We start from the raw sequence: 18,612 nt of genomic DNA, 5'->3' as shown, positions 1-18,612 counted from the left end.
CTTTAAGTCCAAAAACGATCTTTCATCGCTTCTATGATTTCTTTAGACTTTCCAATTAATCATAACACTTAATTAATCCAATTAATTTGTTCCATCATTCATTAGTTGTCTCATTACAAGAGTGTATCGGTGTACAATCATTTTAGGTTCTAATTAGCAAGGTAGTGAGGTGATTGGCACCAATCCAATTGATTATATTTAATCCAATCACTTAGTGAATTAAAACTTACTTTTAATTCTCCTTCTTCTTTGACGACTACTTATTTAATCATCTAGAAAAACTCACAAGCCATGAGTGACATCTAACCATATATCATGGCTACCCAAGCTAATGTAGAATTTGTTCGGAGAACCTATTCAGTTGGAATTACAATGTAATTCGATCATTCTCTAAAACAATACTCTCAATCACATTATTAGGGTATGGATATATTATGTCAAACCCCTAATGTGATTATTCCATGTTATATGATTCAACTGAGTTGTATAGGAACGCTTTCCTTTATTACGCTTTATACTTCGGCCGAAGATTCCCGAATCATATCTTAGAGTATTCATCCTCTCATAACGAGGATTAGAGATCCCTTATTCATCATTCACATGCCTCTGAGGATAAATCATTGACCCCAACAATGCATAGAACACACCCAAGATAAGGTGTGGTCACGTCTCATTATCAAAATGATCAGCAACGTATCCCCAAGACAGCTATGATGTCTTAGGTCAAAGGATTACTTACATTATTCCAACCATTAGAGTTACTTGCTTGACATGTGAGTAGACCTCCATGCAAGTACTCTCGTTCGATTGTGTTCAGTGAACTCATTCCCTTAATGAGCACCTACATACCTGTCTTAGTGTCACTACACGAATGGGATGAGACTTTCCATCCTTCCAATTGAAGGGGACATAGTATGTACTGGTCTATGCATTGTCAGTATCCCTCTAACATTCCTTATGACCAGGAACCTTTTGGACATGATGGTTATGAGAAGAAGGTCTCTGTAGTCTAACATCATTAGATTACTTCTTCCATCGATCCATTGTCCATGGATTCACTATTTAGGACATATATCGTTAATTGAGATAGTCCTAATTGGTATCTTTGCCTTTGGATGTATAAGAGTCATCTATACACACATTCATTGTCCTGAAAGGTTTCTTCCAAAGATTGACTTTCAGGGCATATCTCCAACAGCTCCAAGGTACTCGAGAAAGATTTATAAACTGTCTTAGTTGAATGGTTTGAACTTTATGACTATGTCATAGAGTTACACCTCTTAATTCGAAAGAAATAAGAATGAAAATCCTTATGCCTACATTGAGTGTATATACGACATATACTCAAGGAAATGGTATAATACCATTTGACCCAAAATAATGAAACCTTCAAAGGTAATTGGTAGTTTAAGGTGACTACAATCAAAGAGATTGGTTGACTTGGAAGAAACCATCTTTGACGTAGTCTTCGTTTCAAATAATACAAAAATTGCTTGCTACAACTAAACGGTGATTCAACGTTTGAACATAATATGGGTTTCCAAAACCATTATCAAGATAGTCTTGATAATATATGTCGAAAACTAGGAATCTAAGCAAGCTAGTAGGAGCTATAAGTGTCTCATGAGAAAATATCAAATCGTTTGATTTCTCATGAAGATGTAAATGAATCTTTTGTTTACCAAGTTTACAAAAGATTAGTGGGAGTTAATCATATTCCTAAATTTGAATTTATACATGATATATTAATTTTTCAAATGAAAGGAATTCTTCTTCGATAAAGTTATGACTTTAAACGTTCTATAATGATAAAATGTATATAGGAGACTCAGTCTATATACTTGGGATGGAAATCTATAATGATAGATTTCAGGATATAATTGGAGTATATCAATGCCCAATTATAGACAAAATATGCTAGGAAGTTTTTCATATGATAAACTTTAATTAGAAGAATGATTCTAGTGAGACTAGGAAGTTGCTCTTCTCAAAGGAGTACCTTTTGACTCCCAAAGAAACATAATGTATAAATAGAATCCTTTATGCATACGCAGAAAGGTGATTTACGTATTTCATATTGTATGAAAAACGTTGATATGAGTTGTACCAAGATCGGTACAACACGAAATCAATGCAAGCCCAAGATTAGAACCATGGCAACTGTCAAGTGAGTCCTTAAGTATTTAAGAAATACTAAAGGATAGACTCCTCAAGAATGAGGAAGAATTAGAGTAACGCAATGGAAGCGTAAATGTATTAGATTATGAATCAAATATCGTATCCATCGTTGGATGTCTCTTCATTTTGAATGAAGAGATAATTGGATATCTCTTTATTATGACTAAAGAGATATTTGGGTGGAAACATTAAAAGTAATGACTTTAGTGTGTTCCAACATGCAAAATGTATTGCCATATAGAAGCTTACAACAATGTTGTTTGGATGGGAAAGTTCATTTATGAACTCTCCATTCGGTTCAACCAGAAATTGTCTCTAGTATAGCAACACTACGACACTAATGGGGTGATAGCTCAAGCAAGGGAATCAAGGTTTCATCAAGATCCGAACTCAAATGAGAGACTGAACCACATGATTGAGAATCATGTATAATGGTGGCGTCGTTATTCTCAAGGTTGCTTCTACGGATAACATATAGATAACCATTGTCTAAGCCTACTACTCAGCCATTTTTGAAATGAATTCAGAAGAGGTATTATCAGAGATGACCAAGTTGATTGGCTCTAGTGCAAGTGGGAGATTGTTGGAAACGCCCTACAGCCAATTATATGATGATACTTTATAGACATTTCACATGTTAAACTAATCTAGTGTAATATAAAGGGCAAAGATTATTGTTTAAAGTTGTCTCAAATAAATGTTATATGCGTAAACGATAAGACTAAGGAATATGTAATTAGGAGAATGTGATCTAAAAAAGTTATATTCATGAGACCATTCTATTTCGTATACATATCCTAAATGTTCCTGATCATAGGATTGCTAATTGGGCATTGACAGTCCGTTAAGATTAGTACGTGCTATGTCTTCTCTTAGGGAATGTAACTGGTCTCGAGTCATTGGTGTGACTGACACCAAGATAAGCATGTAGGTGCTCAATAAAGAATGAGTCCACTGAACACGATCAACGAGGAGTTTTCATACTCATGTCACATGAGAACTCATGGTTGGGATAATGCAAAGTAGTCATTTGACCTAAGGCATCATAGTTGTCTTGTGGTGAGGTCCTTGATCTTTGACCATGTCAAAGTCACTCCGTCAGAGGGTGTCCACGACATATTTGGGGTTATGCCACTGAGCCATGGAGGCAAGTGAATGTGTAACAAGGGATCTCTAACCTTCAAACCGTTTGAGGGAGAATACTCTATGATATGATTAAGAATCTCTAGCCAAAGTATGAATGAAATTTAGGAAGTCGTTCCAAATCACATTCAAGGTAATCATATAAGTAAAAGAATCACATTGGATAACAGATATGAATAAACTATCAAACCAAACAATGTGGTCAAGAGTATCGTATTAGAGAAAGATTCTATTGCATTGTAATCCTAAACTGAATAGGTTCTCCACCTCTTCTGATTAACTTGGGTAGCCATGACACACTGGTAGGTGTCACTCATGGTTTGTGGAAGCCCTAAAGGTGAGTAATCACTAAAGGGAGAATTGAAAGTATGTTTCAATTCATAATCAATTTGAAGAGTTATAATCGCCCACTGCCTCGCTAAAAGGAACCTAATGGATCATACACCGTGTAAGGTAGAGATTGAAGAAACAACAGAGATGAGTAAAGATAATTAAATGGTTTAATTATATATGGCTAGGATTAATTCATATGTCAAGTAACCAAATGAATAAGTTTGTTATAGACCTCGGGTTAGTTTTTGGCCGCAAGGCCTAATGGGATTTGAATGTCAGGCCCATTAAAACACAAAGGGCTTGAAAGCCCAATGAACCCTTAAGGCTGGCGACATTAGAAGATGAAGGGTTTTGGTTCTTTTGTCACTTAATTGAAGGGACTATATAAAGAACTTTATAACATTTTCATCATTAGGGTTTTCTTTTGGAGAAAAGATGAGAACACAAAGCTCTCTTTTCTCTCTAAGAGGTCAGCCGTCCTAGAGGAAAATAACTTGTAATCTTACTTCTGCTGGGTCACTCATCTCTTCATCAATGATCTTCTTGGTGTAAAGATTTAGACGTTCCCTATTTTGGGAAGTTGGAGAATCCATTCCTTCATCCATCCAAGATGTCATGGAGCCAAGAAGCAAAGTTCCTCTACCCACATCCATGGAGCCAAGGAGCAAGGAGACTAAGGAAAGAAAGCCCTCACATGAGTGAATATCCTTTTCTAAGCAAAGAGGTTCTTTAAAGGTATTAAAGTTTCTCAACTCACTTTGTTCTTGAGTTCAATATTGGTTCACCATAACTACTAGGCCTTGAATTTCATGGGTAAAGTTTTGTTTTTGAGTGCATACAAGCATGATTCCGCCTTTTAATTGTTAATTGCATGCATGGATGTTGATAAAATAAACTAGTTTTTACAAATATTTCCTTCACTCATGACTAGTGGTTGCGTTCACCATGATTTTGATGATGGGCAAGGGAAAGTCATCCTTCGGGGTGAAGGAAATTTTGTGAAAAACATGTTCATTTGAGCAACATCTATAGCATGCAATTAACAAATTAAAGGCGGAATCATGCTTGCATGCACTCAAAAACAAAACATTAACCATGAAATTCAAAGCCTAGTAGATTGGTGAACCAAGACTCAACTCAAATCAAGGTGAGTTGAGAAATTATACCTTTGTAGATTCCTCTTTGCATAAGCTGAAGGATGATTTGTTGAAAACATGTTCATTTGAATAACATCTATGGCATGCATTTAACAATTAAAAGGCGGAATCATGCTTGCATGCATTCAAAAACAAAACATTACCCATGAAATTCAAAGCCTAGTAGATTGGTGAACCAAGACTCAACTCAAATCAAAGTGAGTTGAGAAATATATACCTTTGTAGATTCCTCTTTGCATAAGCAAAGGCTAATCACCCAAAGAGAGGGCCTTCATTCCTTGTATCTAAAATCTATGGATTTGGATGGAAGAATATGGTTCTCCAAGTTCCCAAAATTGAGAACCTCTAATTATCCACACCAAGGTAAGATTGATGAAGAAATGAGTGACCTTGGAGTAGTGGGATTGCTAGATACACCCTCCAAGGGGGTCGGCCTCTTTAGAGAGAAAGGAGAGCTTTGTGTTCTCTCCAATTTCCTAAAAGAAAACCCTAAATGAATTTTGGCTATAAAGTCATATTTATACCTTTATTTATTGGAGTGGCAAACTTGTAATTAAAGCAAGTTCACTACCCTCCTTTAAATGGCCGGCCATAGGGTTTTGTTTGGGCTTTTTGGGCCTTTGTGAATTAAGTTGTCATACAACTTAAGTCAATGGGCTTGACGTTCGAAGCCCATTGGGCCTTAAGGTCCAAAACTATCCCGAGGTCTTTAACGAACTTATTCGTTTAATTAATTAACATATTAATTAATCCTTGCCATAAATAATTAAACCATTTAATTATTCTTACTCATCTCCATTGTTTCTTCAATCTCCACCTTACACGGTGTACGATCCATTAGGTTCATTTTAGCGAGGCAGTGGGCGATTAAAACTCTTTAAAATCGATTGTGAATTGAAACTTACTTTCAATTCTCCCTTTAGTGTTTATACACGTTTAGGGCTTCCACAAACCAAGAGTGACACCTAGCAGCATATCATGGTTACCCAAGCTAATCAGAAGAGGTAGAGAACCTATTCAGTTTAGGATTACAAATGCAATACGGTCTTTCTCTAATACAATACTCTTGACCACATTGTTTGGTTTGATAGTTTATTCATGTCTACTATCCAATGTGATTCGTGTGCTTATATGATTACCTTGAATGTGATTTGGAACGACATTTCTAAATCTCATTCATACTCTGGCCAGAGATTCTTAATCATATCATAGAGTATTCTCCCCCAAACGGTTTGAAGGTTAGAGATCCCTTGTTGCGCATTCACTTGCCTCCATAGCTAAGTGGCTTAACCCCAACGATGCCGTGGAGACCCGCGGATGGGGTAACTTTGACATAATCAAAGATCAAGGACTTAACCACAAGACAACTGTGATGCCTCAGGTCAAATGACTACTTTGCATTATCCCAACCATGAGTTCTCATGTGACATGAATATGAGAACTCTTCGTTGATCGTGTTCAGTGAACTCATTCTCTATTGAGCACCTACGTACTTGTCTTGATGTCACACACACCAATGACTCGAGACTAGTCACTCTCCCTGAGAGAAGACACAGCACGTACTGATCTTAACGGACTGTCAATGCCCAATTGGCAATCCTATGATCAGGAACGTTTAGGATGTGTCTACGAAAGAATGGTCTCATGAATCTAACTTCTTTAGATTGCATTCTCCCAATCACATATTCCTTGGACTTATCGTTTAAGCATATAACATTTATATGAGACGGCTTAAAACAATAATCTTTGCCCTTTATATTTAAACTACATTAGTTTAACTTGTGAAATGTCCGTAAAGTATCATCATATGATTGGTTTTAGGGCACATTTCCAACATATATATATATATAATACACGATAAAATGGAAAAGACCCACTCACCTGAGGTCCGTGCCACCACTCCCTAGCACGCATGTTGAGACATCACGAACCATCGTCGCCTATGGCCAATTATCAAATTACATCTCAAAGTTCTGACCGATAAATTACATAATTTACATAAAACGCATCCCTACGTAATTCAATTCGGACGATTTGCATAACGGATTTTCGATCTGTTGCTTCCAAAGATTCACATTATACTTTTTCGTGGCCTTCCACCATGGTAGGCTCCAAGCGTTTATGACTTGTACACCGCCTTCACCTTATAATGGGGAAGTGACAAAGTGCATGCTTATATTCAGGAGGAGTTTATTTAAGACATTTGATGAGGTGAAGGTAGGCAACGAGTGTGGCCAACATCGTATAATCGTGAGGTCATGCTTGAACCCCTATCTAAACCGGCATGGTGGGAAAGAACTTATCTAAGAGAAATGGTGCCAACATCGTATAATCGTGAGGCATTGTTCTCTAGAGGCCAAAAAGATGGGTAATCACAAGAGATTGTTGTGAATGGGTAAGCGTACCCTCTCATTATTATTTTTGCTAGCCAACATCGTATAATCGTGAGGTGGGCTTGGTAATAGTGAGCCTCCCATAACCCGCTTGGAGCTTTCTTTGAAATCTCCCGGATTCCATCATGAGGGATATGGAATTTGCCAAAAATGGTGGGTGATGTCATTCGGTTTAAAGACCCGAATCGTTTGACTTAATCAACAATCAATCTAATTATTTTATTTGTTTATGTATATAGATATGGTTGGAAGCACACTCGCGAAAATACTCGACAAACATTGCCTAGAGGGGCACAATTTCCCATCATGGTATCGTAATGTCAAGATTCTCCTAACATTGGAGAAGATTGTTTACGTACTAGACAAGGCCCCACCTCACATACCTCTCGGCCCTGAGGATGAACGTGCTAAGTTTAACAAGCACGTTGAGGATGACACACAAGCCAAGTGCTATCTGTTGGCTTCCATGAATGAGTAGCTACAGAGACAGCACGAGGGCATGGATAGTGCATCTTCCATAATACTCCATCTTACGGAGTTATATGGTGAAGGGACGCGCAACCGTCGCTTTAGCATTGTTTGTGAACTTGTGAAGACCAAGATGGTCAAGAGGGCTCCAGTACACCAACATGTACTGAAGATGATAGGATTCATTGAACAATTGGAGAACCTTGGTACTCCACTTGACGGGGAATTGGCCCAGGACTTTATATTGGCTTCTCTTTCTGATTCATTCGCGCAGTTCGTAATGAACTACAATATGAATAAGATGGATATTACTCTCTCTGAGTTACTAAATATGTTAGTAACTGCTGAGAAGACTATGAAGAAAGAGAACGTTGTAGGGACTTCTGCAGTAGTCTACAACAAGCCATCCTCTTCCAAGTCTAAGCCGCAAGGCAAAGGCAAAGGGAAGGAGAAGAAGTCACCCGCTCCTAAGCCTAAAGGAGGAGTGAAGAAAAAGAAGGCAATGGAGCCCAAGGGGACTTGCCACCACTGTGGAAAGGAGGGGCATTGGAAGAGGAATTGCAGGTTATACCTTGCAACTCTTAAGGACAAGCCACAAGGTATGGTTTATGTTCTTATCTTCAATTCTAAATGTTAGATCTTCTAAATATTTATATTTGATATAAAGGGCTAATCACTTGTATAATTGTATATAGGTGGAGGAGCCAAGTAGAAGAGGAACAAGCAAGGAAAAGGTGGAGAATGAAGGAATTATTTTGAAAAACATGTTCATTTGAGCAACATCATATAGCATGCAATTTAACAATTAAAGGCGGAATCATGCTTGTATGTACTCAAAAACAAAACATGACCATGAAATTCAAAGCCTAGTAGATTGGTGAACCAATAATCAACTCAAAAACAAAGTGAGTTGATAAATTTACCTTTGTAGATTCCTCTTTGCATAAGCAAAGGCTAATCACCCAAAGAGATAGGGGCCTTCATTCCTTGCTTCTTAGATCCATGGATTTGGATGGAAGAATAGGTTCTCCAAGTTCCCAAAATTGAGAACCTCTAATTCTCGACACCAAGGTTCGATTGTAGAAGAAATGAGTGACCTTGGAGTAGTAGGATTGCTAGATGTACCCTCCAAGGTGTTGGCCTATTTAGAGAGAAAATAGAGAGACAATTCTCACCAATTTTCCCCCAAAATAAACCCTTAATATTTCCTTAATGAATTTTAGTTATAAAGTCATTTATATAGTCACTTCTTTAAGTGACCTAAACAACCAAAACCCTAATTCATTTCATCATGGCTGGCCATTTAGGGATGTTTGGGCTTTTGGGCTTTAATGAATCTTTATTCATTAAATTGTCATACAACTTAAGTTAATGGGCTTGACGTTCGAAGCCCATTGGGCCTTAAGGTCCAAAACTATCCCGAAGTCTTTAACGAACTTTTTCGTTTGATTAATTAACATATTAATTAATCCTTGCCATAAATAAATGATTAAACCATTTAATCATTCTTACTCATCTCCGTTTAATCTCCAATCTCCACCTTACACGGTGTGCGATCCTTTAGGTTCCTTTTAGCGAGGTAGTGGGCGATTAAAACCATTTTACATCGATTGTGAATTGAAACTATTTTCAATTCTCCCTTTAGTGATTACACACGTTTAGGGCTTCCACAAACCATGGTTGACGCCTAGCAGCATGTCATGGTTACCCAAGCTAATCAGAAGAGGTTAGAGAACCTATTCAGTTCGGGATTACAAATGCAATACGGTCTTTCTCTAATCTAATACTCTTGACCACATTGTTTGGTTTGATAGTTTATTTTCTCATGTCTACTATCCAATGTGTGTCTTGTGCTTATATGATTACCATGAATGTGATTCGGAACGCATTCCCTAATCTCATTCATACTCTGATCAGAGATTTAAATCATATCATAGAGTATTCTCCCTCAAACGGTTTGAAGGTTAGAGATCCCTTGTTGCGCATTCACTTGTCTCCATAGCTAAGTCACTTGACCCCAACGATGCCGTGGACACCCTCCTGATGGAGTGACTTTGACATAATCAAAGATCAAGGTCTTAACCACAAGACAACTATGATGCCTCAGGTCAAAGGACTACTTTGCATTATCCCAACCATGAGTTCTCATGTGACATGGAATATGAGAACCCTTCGTTGATCGCGTTCAGTGAACTCATTCTCTATTGAGCACCTACCGTACTTGTCTTGATGTCACACACACCAATGACTCGAGACTAATCACTCTCCCTGAGAGAAGACATAGTACGTACTGATCTTGACGGACTGTCAACGCCCAATTGGCAATCCTATGATCAGGAACGTTTAGGATGTGTCTACGAAAGAATGGTCTCATGAATCTAACTTCATTAGATTACATTCTCCCAATCACATATTCCTTGGACTTTATCGTTTAAGCATATAACATTTATATGAGACGGCTCAAACAATAATTTATGCCCTTTATATGTAAAACTAGATTAGTTTAACATGTGAAATGTCCGTAAAGTATCATCACATGGTTGGCTTTAGGGCACATTTCCAACAATCTCCCACTTGCACTAGAGCCAATCAGCTTGGTCATCTTGATGATACCTCTTCTGTAGTCATTTCATAAATGGCTGAATAGTAGGCCTAGACAGTGGACATCTATATGTGTTATCCATAGAAGCAACCTTGAGAATAACGACGTCACCATTATACATGATTCTCAATCATGTGGTTCAGTCTCTCATTTGTGTTCGGATCTTGATGAGACCTTGATTCCCAGGCTTGAGCTATCGCCCCATTAGTGTCATACACTTTCTGGTTGGAACCGAATAGAGAGTTCATAAATGAACTTTCCCATCCAAACAACATTGTTGTAAACTTCTATATGGCAATATATCTTGCATTCATAATGGAACACACTAAAGTCATTACTTTAATGTTTCCATCCAAATATCTCTTTAGTCATAATAAATAGATATCTGTTTATCTCTTCATTCATAATGAAGAAACATACAATGAAGGATTAGATTCATAATCTAATACATTTACGCTTCCATTACGTCACTTTGATTCTTCCTCGATCTTTGAGGAATTTATCCTTTAGTATTTCTTAAATACTTAAGGACTCACTTGACAGATGCCATGGTTCTGATCCTGGGCTTGCACTGATATCATCTTGTACCGTTCTAGGTACAACTCATATCAATGTTTTTCATACAATATGAAATACATAAATCACCTTTCTGCATATGCATAAAGGATTCAATTTACGCATTATTTCTTTGGGAGTCAAAGGGTACATTCCCTATGAGAAGGGCAACTTGCTAGTCTCACTAGAATCGTCCTTCTTATTGAAGTTTATCATCATATGAGAAACTTCCTAGCATCCATTGTCTATTATTAGGGATTGATATAATCCAATTATATCATGAAATATATCATTATAGATTTCCATCCCATGTACATAGACTATATCTCCCATATACATTCTATCTTCATATAATGTATTAAAGTCTTAACTTTAACGAAGAAGTATTCTTTTCATTTCCAAAAATTAATATATCATATATATTTAAATTTTTAGGAACATGATTAACTCCCACTAATCTTTTGTAAAACAAGTAAACAAAAGATTTATTTACATCTTTATGAGAAATCAAACGATTTGATCCTTTTCTCATAAAATGCAAATAGCTCCCACTAACTTGCTAAGATCCATGATGGATGGATCTCTACAACTTATATGTCTTGTGATTTATGGTTTTAGACATATATTATCAAGACTATCTTAATAACGGTTTCGGAAACCCATATTATGTCCAAACATTGAATCACCATTTAGTTGTAGCTAGCAATTTTCGAATTAATTGAAACCAAGACTATCTCAAAGATAGTTTCTTCAAAGTCAACCAATCTCTTTGATTGTAGTCACCTTAAGCTACCAATTAGCTATGAAGGTTTCATTATTTCGAGTCAAATGGTACTTTACCATTTCCTTGAGTATATATCGTATATGCACTCAATGTAGTCATAAGGATTTTCATTCTTATTTCTTTCGAATTAAGAGGTGCAACTCTATGACATAGTTATAAAGTTCAAAACCATTCAACTGAGACGGTTTATAAATCCTTATCGACTACCTTGGAGCTTGTGGTATAGGAACTAGGTTGTTATATTTGTTGATTACTTTCTTGTCTCTCAAAGAACCCATTCTTTGAGTTCTATCTCTCGTTCATTTGCTTTTAGGCAAATCACATTGTAGAATTACAATGAACTACCCAACAAAACAACATTTGTTAGTTGGTTTATAGAAGCGATATCCAAAAGTTATTTTAAGGATATCCTACAAGATTGTTATTAAACAAATATTGCTTATTAGCACACAACCCCAAATCTTAACATGCTTAAGATTTGTCTTTCTTTCCAACTACATCTTATGGAGTCATGAAAATATTGGAAGATCTTCTCATTGACAATCATATTGTTTTAGAAGTATATATCCTATATATGGGTAATAGATAACATCTAACGAACTAAATCTTATTCAAGTTCGTTCTTCTCCTAATGGAGAAATACATTATCTTATGATGCTATTTTCCTTGATATCTTTCAAGGAAACTCATCTAAAGTGTTACCTTTCCTTGGATCAAATCTAAGGAGGTAAATACTTTAGACGTCTTACTCATCAACTTACATTTCTTGAATTCTTTGAAACATTTTGCAAAGTATTCGGACTTGTGTTTATTCAAAATAAACTATAGTCCAACCGAGAGTGATCTTCGGTGAATGTTATCCAACATGAGTAGTATTATGTTTGTGGACATGTGCCACTAACATTTAAGTGAATTAACCTCAACAACTTTGTGATTCTTTCTTCTTTCCAAAAGAATAAAGATTCGAACATTTCGCCTCTATACAATTTTAACAAGAAGGTATTGGATCCGGATCTAACGATCCAAAGCGTCCATCTATGACCAACTCGTAATTTATGTTTTAGAGGTATCACAACTTTAGTTGCGATTAGTCACTACCTTGCAACCTTTTGGGTTTTAAGCATCATTATTTTCTAAACAGTTAACACTACCATATTATCTCTACTATAGAGATAATTAATTAGATTACCATAATCTAATCATTGATTAATAAAGAACATTGTTTTGTCAAACAAAACATTTATCCATTTCACATAGTGACGGAATTTAGTTCCTTAAAATTGGAATATAAAGACAATCTATGTTTTTCCAATTTCTTTGGTAGTTCATATGAGGAAGTAAGTACCATCTGCTTTCGCAGAGATCTACATTTGATTCACGCTTCGAATGTGAAGTACTTTCTCTTCTCTCATTAATCTTCTACTTCTTATTAGCCACACTTTTACAACGATTGTAAAACATAGTTACTAATACGGAATCATGCATTCAAGTAGAAGAACCAACTGTTTTGAACTATTCAAGAACAATTTACAACACCTTCGAAAGGTGTGTCCTTGACACTTGCAAGACATTTCTTGCAAATACCCCTTCCAATGTCCATCCTTTCATAAAGAAAGTTTGTTCCCTTGGAGTTATTTATCTTCTTTATTTGACTTTCACCTTTGACTACATTAGTCATGGTCCCTAAACTCCCACTATCTCTCTTGAAACCTTTTTCAATTGTGTTATACACATCAAACAATTTTGGAGAGTATGTGGTTATTTTTCACTATATAGTTTACAATAAACTTAGTGAATGATTAGGATAGGGAAACAAAGGTGAAGTCCTTGCCTAGTTTCCGTCTCGTTAAGTGGTTTATCACTTCAACACTCAATGATTCAAAATCATCATAAGTCCATGTTGATGGACTATTTTTGTCAACCAACCATTATGTTCTAAACATAATTACAAACTTTAAAGAGTTGTACAAGGCAACTCTTATTTCTTCACACAACAAATTGTAAGTGAAGAATCATGGCACATAAAGTGTCCATGCCTTTGTGCTTTCTTCTCAATTTCCTTGTTCATGTAACAAAGAAACAAGCACTAAGTGTTTGCATTGACTAAGGGTTGTTCAAAGCAACTCCTATTTCTTCATACAACAATTTGTAATTGAAGAATTATGACATTAAAAGTGTTGTCCTCTTTATGATAGACCTTTTCTAACATATTCTTCTAATGATACATTATCAATAGGAAGATTGTGAGGATGAGACTACTTTGGTACTTTTACAAGCCATTAAAGACAATCTATGGTTTTGTAGTACCAAGTCCGTAAACTAAACGTTCGGCTTTTATTTGTCAAGTGTTGGATAGCGTTTGCAAATATATTGGTAAACAAATACATAACGAATATAAATTGATTGATTTTATGCCATTTGATTCGGGTCTTTAAATCAAATAGCACCACCCACTATTTTTGGCAAATTCCATATCCCTCATTGGAATTCGAGAGTTTTGGATGAAACTCCTAGTAGGTTATGGGAGGCTCACTATTACCAAGCCCACCTCAGAATTATATCATGTTGGCTAGCATTAATAATAATGAGAGAGTACGCTTACTCATTTGCAACTAATGCAAGTACCCATCTTATTTGGCCTCTAGAGAGTGATGCCTCATAATTATATCATGTTGGCGTCATTGCACTTAGTTAAGTCATTCCCACCATGCCTAGTTCGTGTAGGGGTTCAAGCATAGCCTCAGAATTATATCATGTTGGCTAAACTCGTTGCCTACCTCACTTCATCATGTATGTATATAGAACTCCTCCTGAGTGTAAGCACGCACTTTGTACTCCCCCATTATAGGGTGAAGCCGGTGTACGAGTCACAAACGATCGGAGCCTACCACGGTGGAAGGCCACGAAAGAGTGTTCAAAGCACTCTCCGCTTATCAACTTAATATTGGTTTGGTTGAGGGTTTTAGGTCTCACCACATATAAACATACATTTTAATCTCTATTAAAACAATTTTGGTCCTATTACAACTATTGGTCCATCTCATTGTTTTAGTTGTACATAATACTCCCACTATGCTTTTAAAACGATTTTTAAGCAAGAGTATATGATACTACTAACATAAACTTTGCATTCATTTGATGGACTATATATAGTTGCCTTAGGGCCTAAGGATGATTATGAACCTTTGTTTAGATTCAACACGAGCCTTGTGTTGAATCTCGGTCTAGGAATGAAGATTGATTTTAGTTACGCGTTTAATCACATTAAGGCGTGTTGTCTTAGGGGCGTTGAACCCAACTACTTCATTTTCATGCATATCAAATAAAGCAAGAAAGAAGTACTTCAAAGTAAAGGTGAGCTTATGCTCATTACAACATTTGCATAATACAAATTACTTTAAAGTAAAGAAGAGCTTAAGCCCTTTTACAACATTTGATCAAATCAAATTACAACCAAAATCTAATCTACACATTCCCATGGTTCAAACAAATTTGAAACGCCTTTCACATAGCTCAATTATATTAGGCTTAGGTTCATAATCACCCTTTAATTAATTAACACTTTAACTAATTAAATGAATGCAACATTTTCATTTGGTTTTTGTATCCATAAGATTGATTTAAATGGAGCTAAACAAAATGAAAATCCAATTCTCATTTAAAGAGACAAAACAATTTTGTTCTCATCCTATTTGGGCCATCTTGCAATTAACCTCAACTTTTGGGCCATATTGCAAATACAAAAACTTTTGGGGTCACTTTGTATAATACACAAAAGTCACTACTTCATGTAAATACAACTAGAACCCAAACTTTTAATAATGCAAAAACTTCATTAAAGGAACAAAACAATTTGTCCTTTAGCGTTTTTGGACCTAAACGTAAAAACGTAAACTTTTGGGCCAAAGTGCAAATACACAAAAGTATCAAAACTTTATGTAATTGCATAAAAGCCCCAAAAGTACTCCCTTTGAGGGAGTGGCCTGTTTTAGGGGAAGATAACATTGGTGTGTGTGTTGATTTGTGAGTTTTGTCAAAAGCATGCAAGTGTATGTGAAAGGATATGTTTATGAAATAATTCAATCACAATTATTTCAATCATCATTTATACAAATATCTAATACTTTAAATACATGATAAAACATTTAAAAACATATCACATATACTTTATGAAATAAATCAAAACTTTGAATCAAAACACCAAACCTTTTTGTTCTTGGCAAGAACATCAAGAACAATGAAGAACATCCATGAAAAACCCAAATTTTTCCATGAACCTTTTTCACCCAAAAACATTCCAAAACCATTCTTACTTAAGGGAAATAACATCTAACCAAACTAGGGTACTTAGGGGTTCCAAAGAACACATTAAAACACTTTTAACAAGTCAAACAAGAACCCAAAAATTCACCCTTTGATTTTGGCCGAATTTTCCCAAAAGCATGGCACCAAATTTTAGCTCCAATATTCATGCTCATATGAACAACATCTACAACATTTGAGATAGCAAATTTTCCAACAAAATTTACTTTCAAAGAAGCAAGAATAAAGCTTGTAACAATTACAACTTTTAGATCACAAACTTATGAACTACAAAACACAAAAGGATTCACCAACTACTAGACCTAGGCTCTGATACCACTTGAAGGAATTATTTTGAAAAACATGTTCATTTGAGCAACATCATATAGCATGCAATTTAACAATTAAAGGCGGAATCATGCTTGTATGTACTCAAAAACAAAACATGACCATGAAATTCAAAGCCTAGTAGATTGGTGAACCAATAATCAACTCAAAAACAAAGTGAGTTGATAAATTTACCTTTGTAGATTCCTCTTTGCATAAGCAAAGGCTAATCACCCAAAGAGATAGGGGTCTTCATTCCTTGCTTCTTAGATCCATGGATTTGGATGGAAGAATAGGTTCTCCAAGTTCCCAAAATTGAGAACCTCTAATTCTCGACACCAAGGTTCGATTGTAGAAGAAATGAGTGACCTTGGAGTAGTAGGATTGCTAGATGTACCCTCCAAGGTGTTGGCCTATTTAGAGAGAAAATAGAGAGACAATTCTCACCAATTTTCCCCCAAAATAAACCCTTAATATTTCCTTAATGAATTTTAGTTATAAAGTCATTTATATAGTCACTTCTTTAAGTGACCTAAACAACCAAAACCCTAATTCATTTCATCATGGCTGGCCATTTAGGGATGTTTGGGCTTTTGGGCTTTAATGAATCTTTATTCATTAAATTGTCATACAACTTAAGTTAATGGGCTTGACGTTCGAAGCCCATTGGGCCTTAAGGTCCAAAACTATCCCGAAGTCTTTAACGAACTTTTTCGTTTGATTAATTAACATATTAATTAATCCTTGCCATAAATAAATGATTAAACCATTTAATCATTCTTACTCATCTCCGTTTAATCTCCAATCTCCACCTTACACGGTGTGCGATCCTTTAGGTTCCTTTTAGCGAGGTAGTGGGCGATTAAAACCATTTTACATCGATTGTGAATTGAAACTATTTTCAATTCTCCCTTTAGTGATTACACACGTTTAGGGCTTCCACAAACCATGGTTGACGCCTAGCAGCATGTCATGGTTACCCAAGCTAATCAGAAGAGGTTAGAGAACCTATTCAGTTCGGGATTACAAATGCAATACGGTCTTTCTCTAATCTAATACTCTTGACCACATTGTTTGGTTTGATAGTTTATTTTCTCATGTCTACTATCCAATGTGTGTCTTGTGCTTATATGATTACCATGAATGTGATTCGGAACGCATTCCCTAATCTCATTCATACTCTGATCAGAGATTTAAATCATATCATAGAGTATTCTCCCTCAAACGGTTTGAAGGTTAGAGATCCCTTGTTGCGCATTCACTTGTCTCCATAGCTAAGTCACTTGACCCCAATGATGCCGTGGACACCCTCCTGATGGAGTGACTTTGACATAATCAAAGATCAAGGTCTTAACCACAAGACAACTATGATGCCTCAGGTCAAAGGACTACTTTGCATTATCCCAACCATGAGTTCTCATGTGACATGGAATATGAGAACCCTTCGTTGATCGCGTTCAGTGAACTCATTCTCTATTGAGCACCTACCGTACTTGTCTTGATGTCACACACACCAATGACTCGAGACTAATCACTCTCCCTGAGAGAAGACATAGTACGTACTGATCTTGACGGACTGTCAACGCCCAATTGGCAATCCTATGATCAGGAACGTTTAGGATGTGTCTACGAAAGAATGGTCTCATGAATCTAACTTCATTAGATTACATTCTCCCAATCACATATTCCTTGGACTTTATCGTTTAAGCATATAACATTTATATGAGACGGCTCAAACAATAATTTATGCCCTTTATATGTAAAACTAGATTAGTTTAACATGTGAAATGTCCGTAAAGTATCATCACATGGTTGGCTTTAGGGCACATTTCCAACAGAGAAGGGTTCGACCATTATGTTTTTTTTTTTGCTCACTACTTAGTAAGTTTGTTAGGCATTAAAGATATTGTCTTTAAACTTTCTTATTTTGATAAGAACTTATTATGTGGCTTCATATGATGGAAGACCACTATTAATGCCTAAATGTATAAAGGTATTTAATTAGTCTCTAAATGTATAGAGCTAATACTTTTTGTATTAAACATTATGAATGTTTGAACTATCATATTAATGTAATGTGAAGAATGCCTTTTTAATATACTATTTCCTTAAAGTAATGTTATGGATTGAAAATTGTCTTGTTGTATCCTAGATGAGATACAAGAGTTATATCACTTATTGTAATGTGATAACCAAACTTTAGATTTATCAATTGTGGATAGATCTCACATGTAGGACATAAAAGGATACAATGAATCTTTAGATTTGGTTCCATTTGTCTACTTATGAGTTCTATATGAATTGACAAAAAGGCTAGAGAATCCTTTCTTGAAGAAAAGGAAGATCACATTATAATGATATAAGTAATAA

Source organism: Malus domestica, chromosome 10 (assembly GCF_042453785.1).
Source record: "Malus domestica chromosome 10, GDT2T_hap1".
Taxonomy (NCBI): Eukaryota; Viridiplantae; Streptophyta; class Magnoliopsida; order Rosales; family Rosaceae; genus Malus; species Malus domestica.
Note: the sequence above shows the minus strand (reverse complement) of the source record.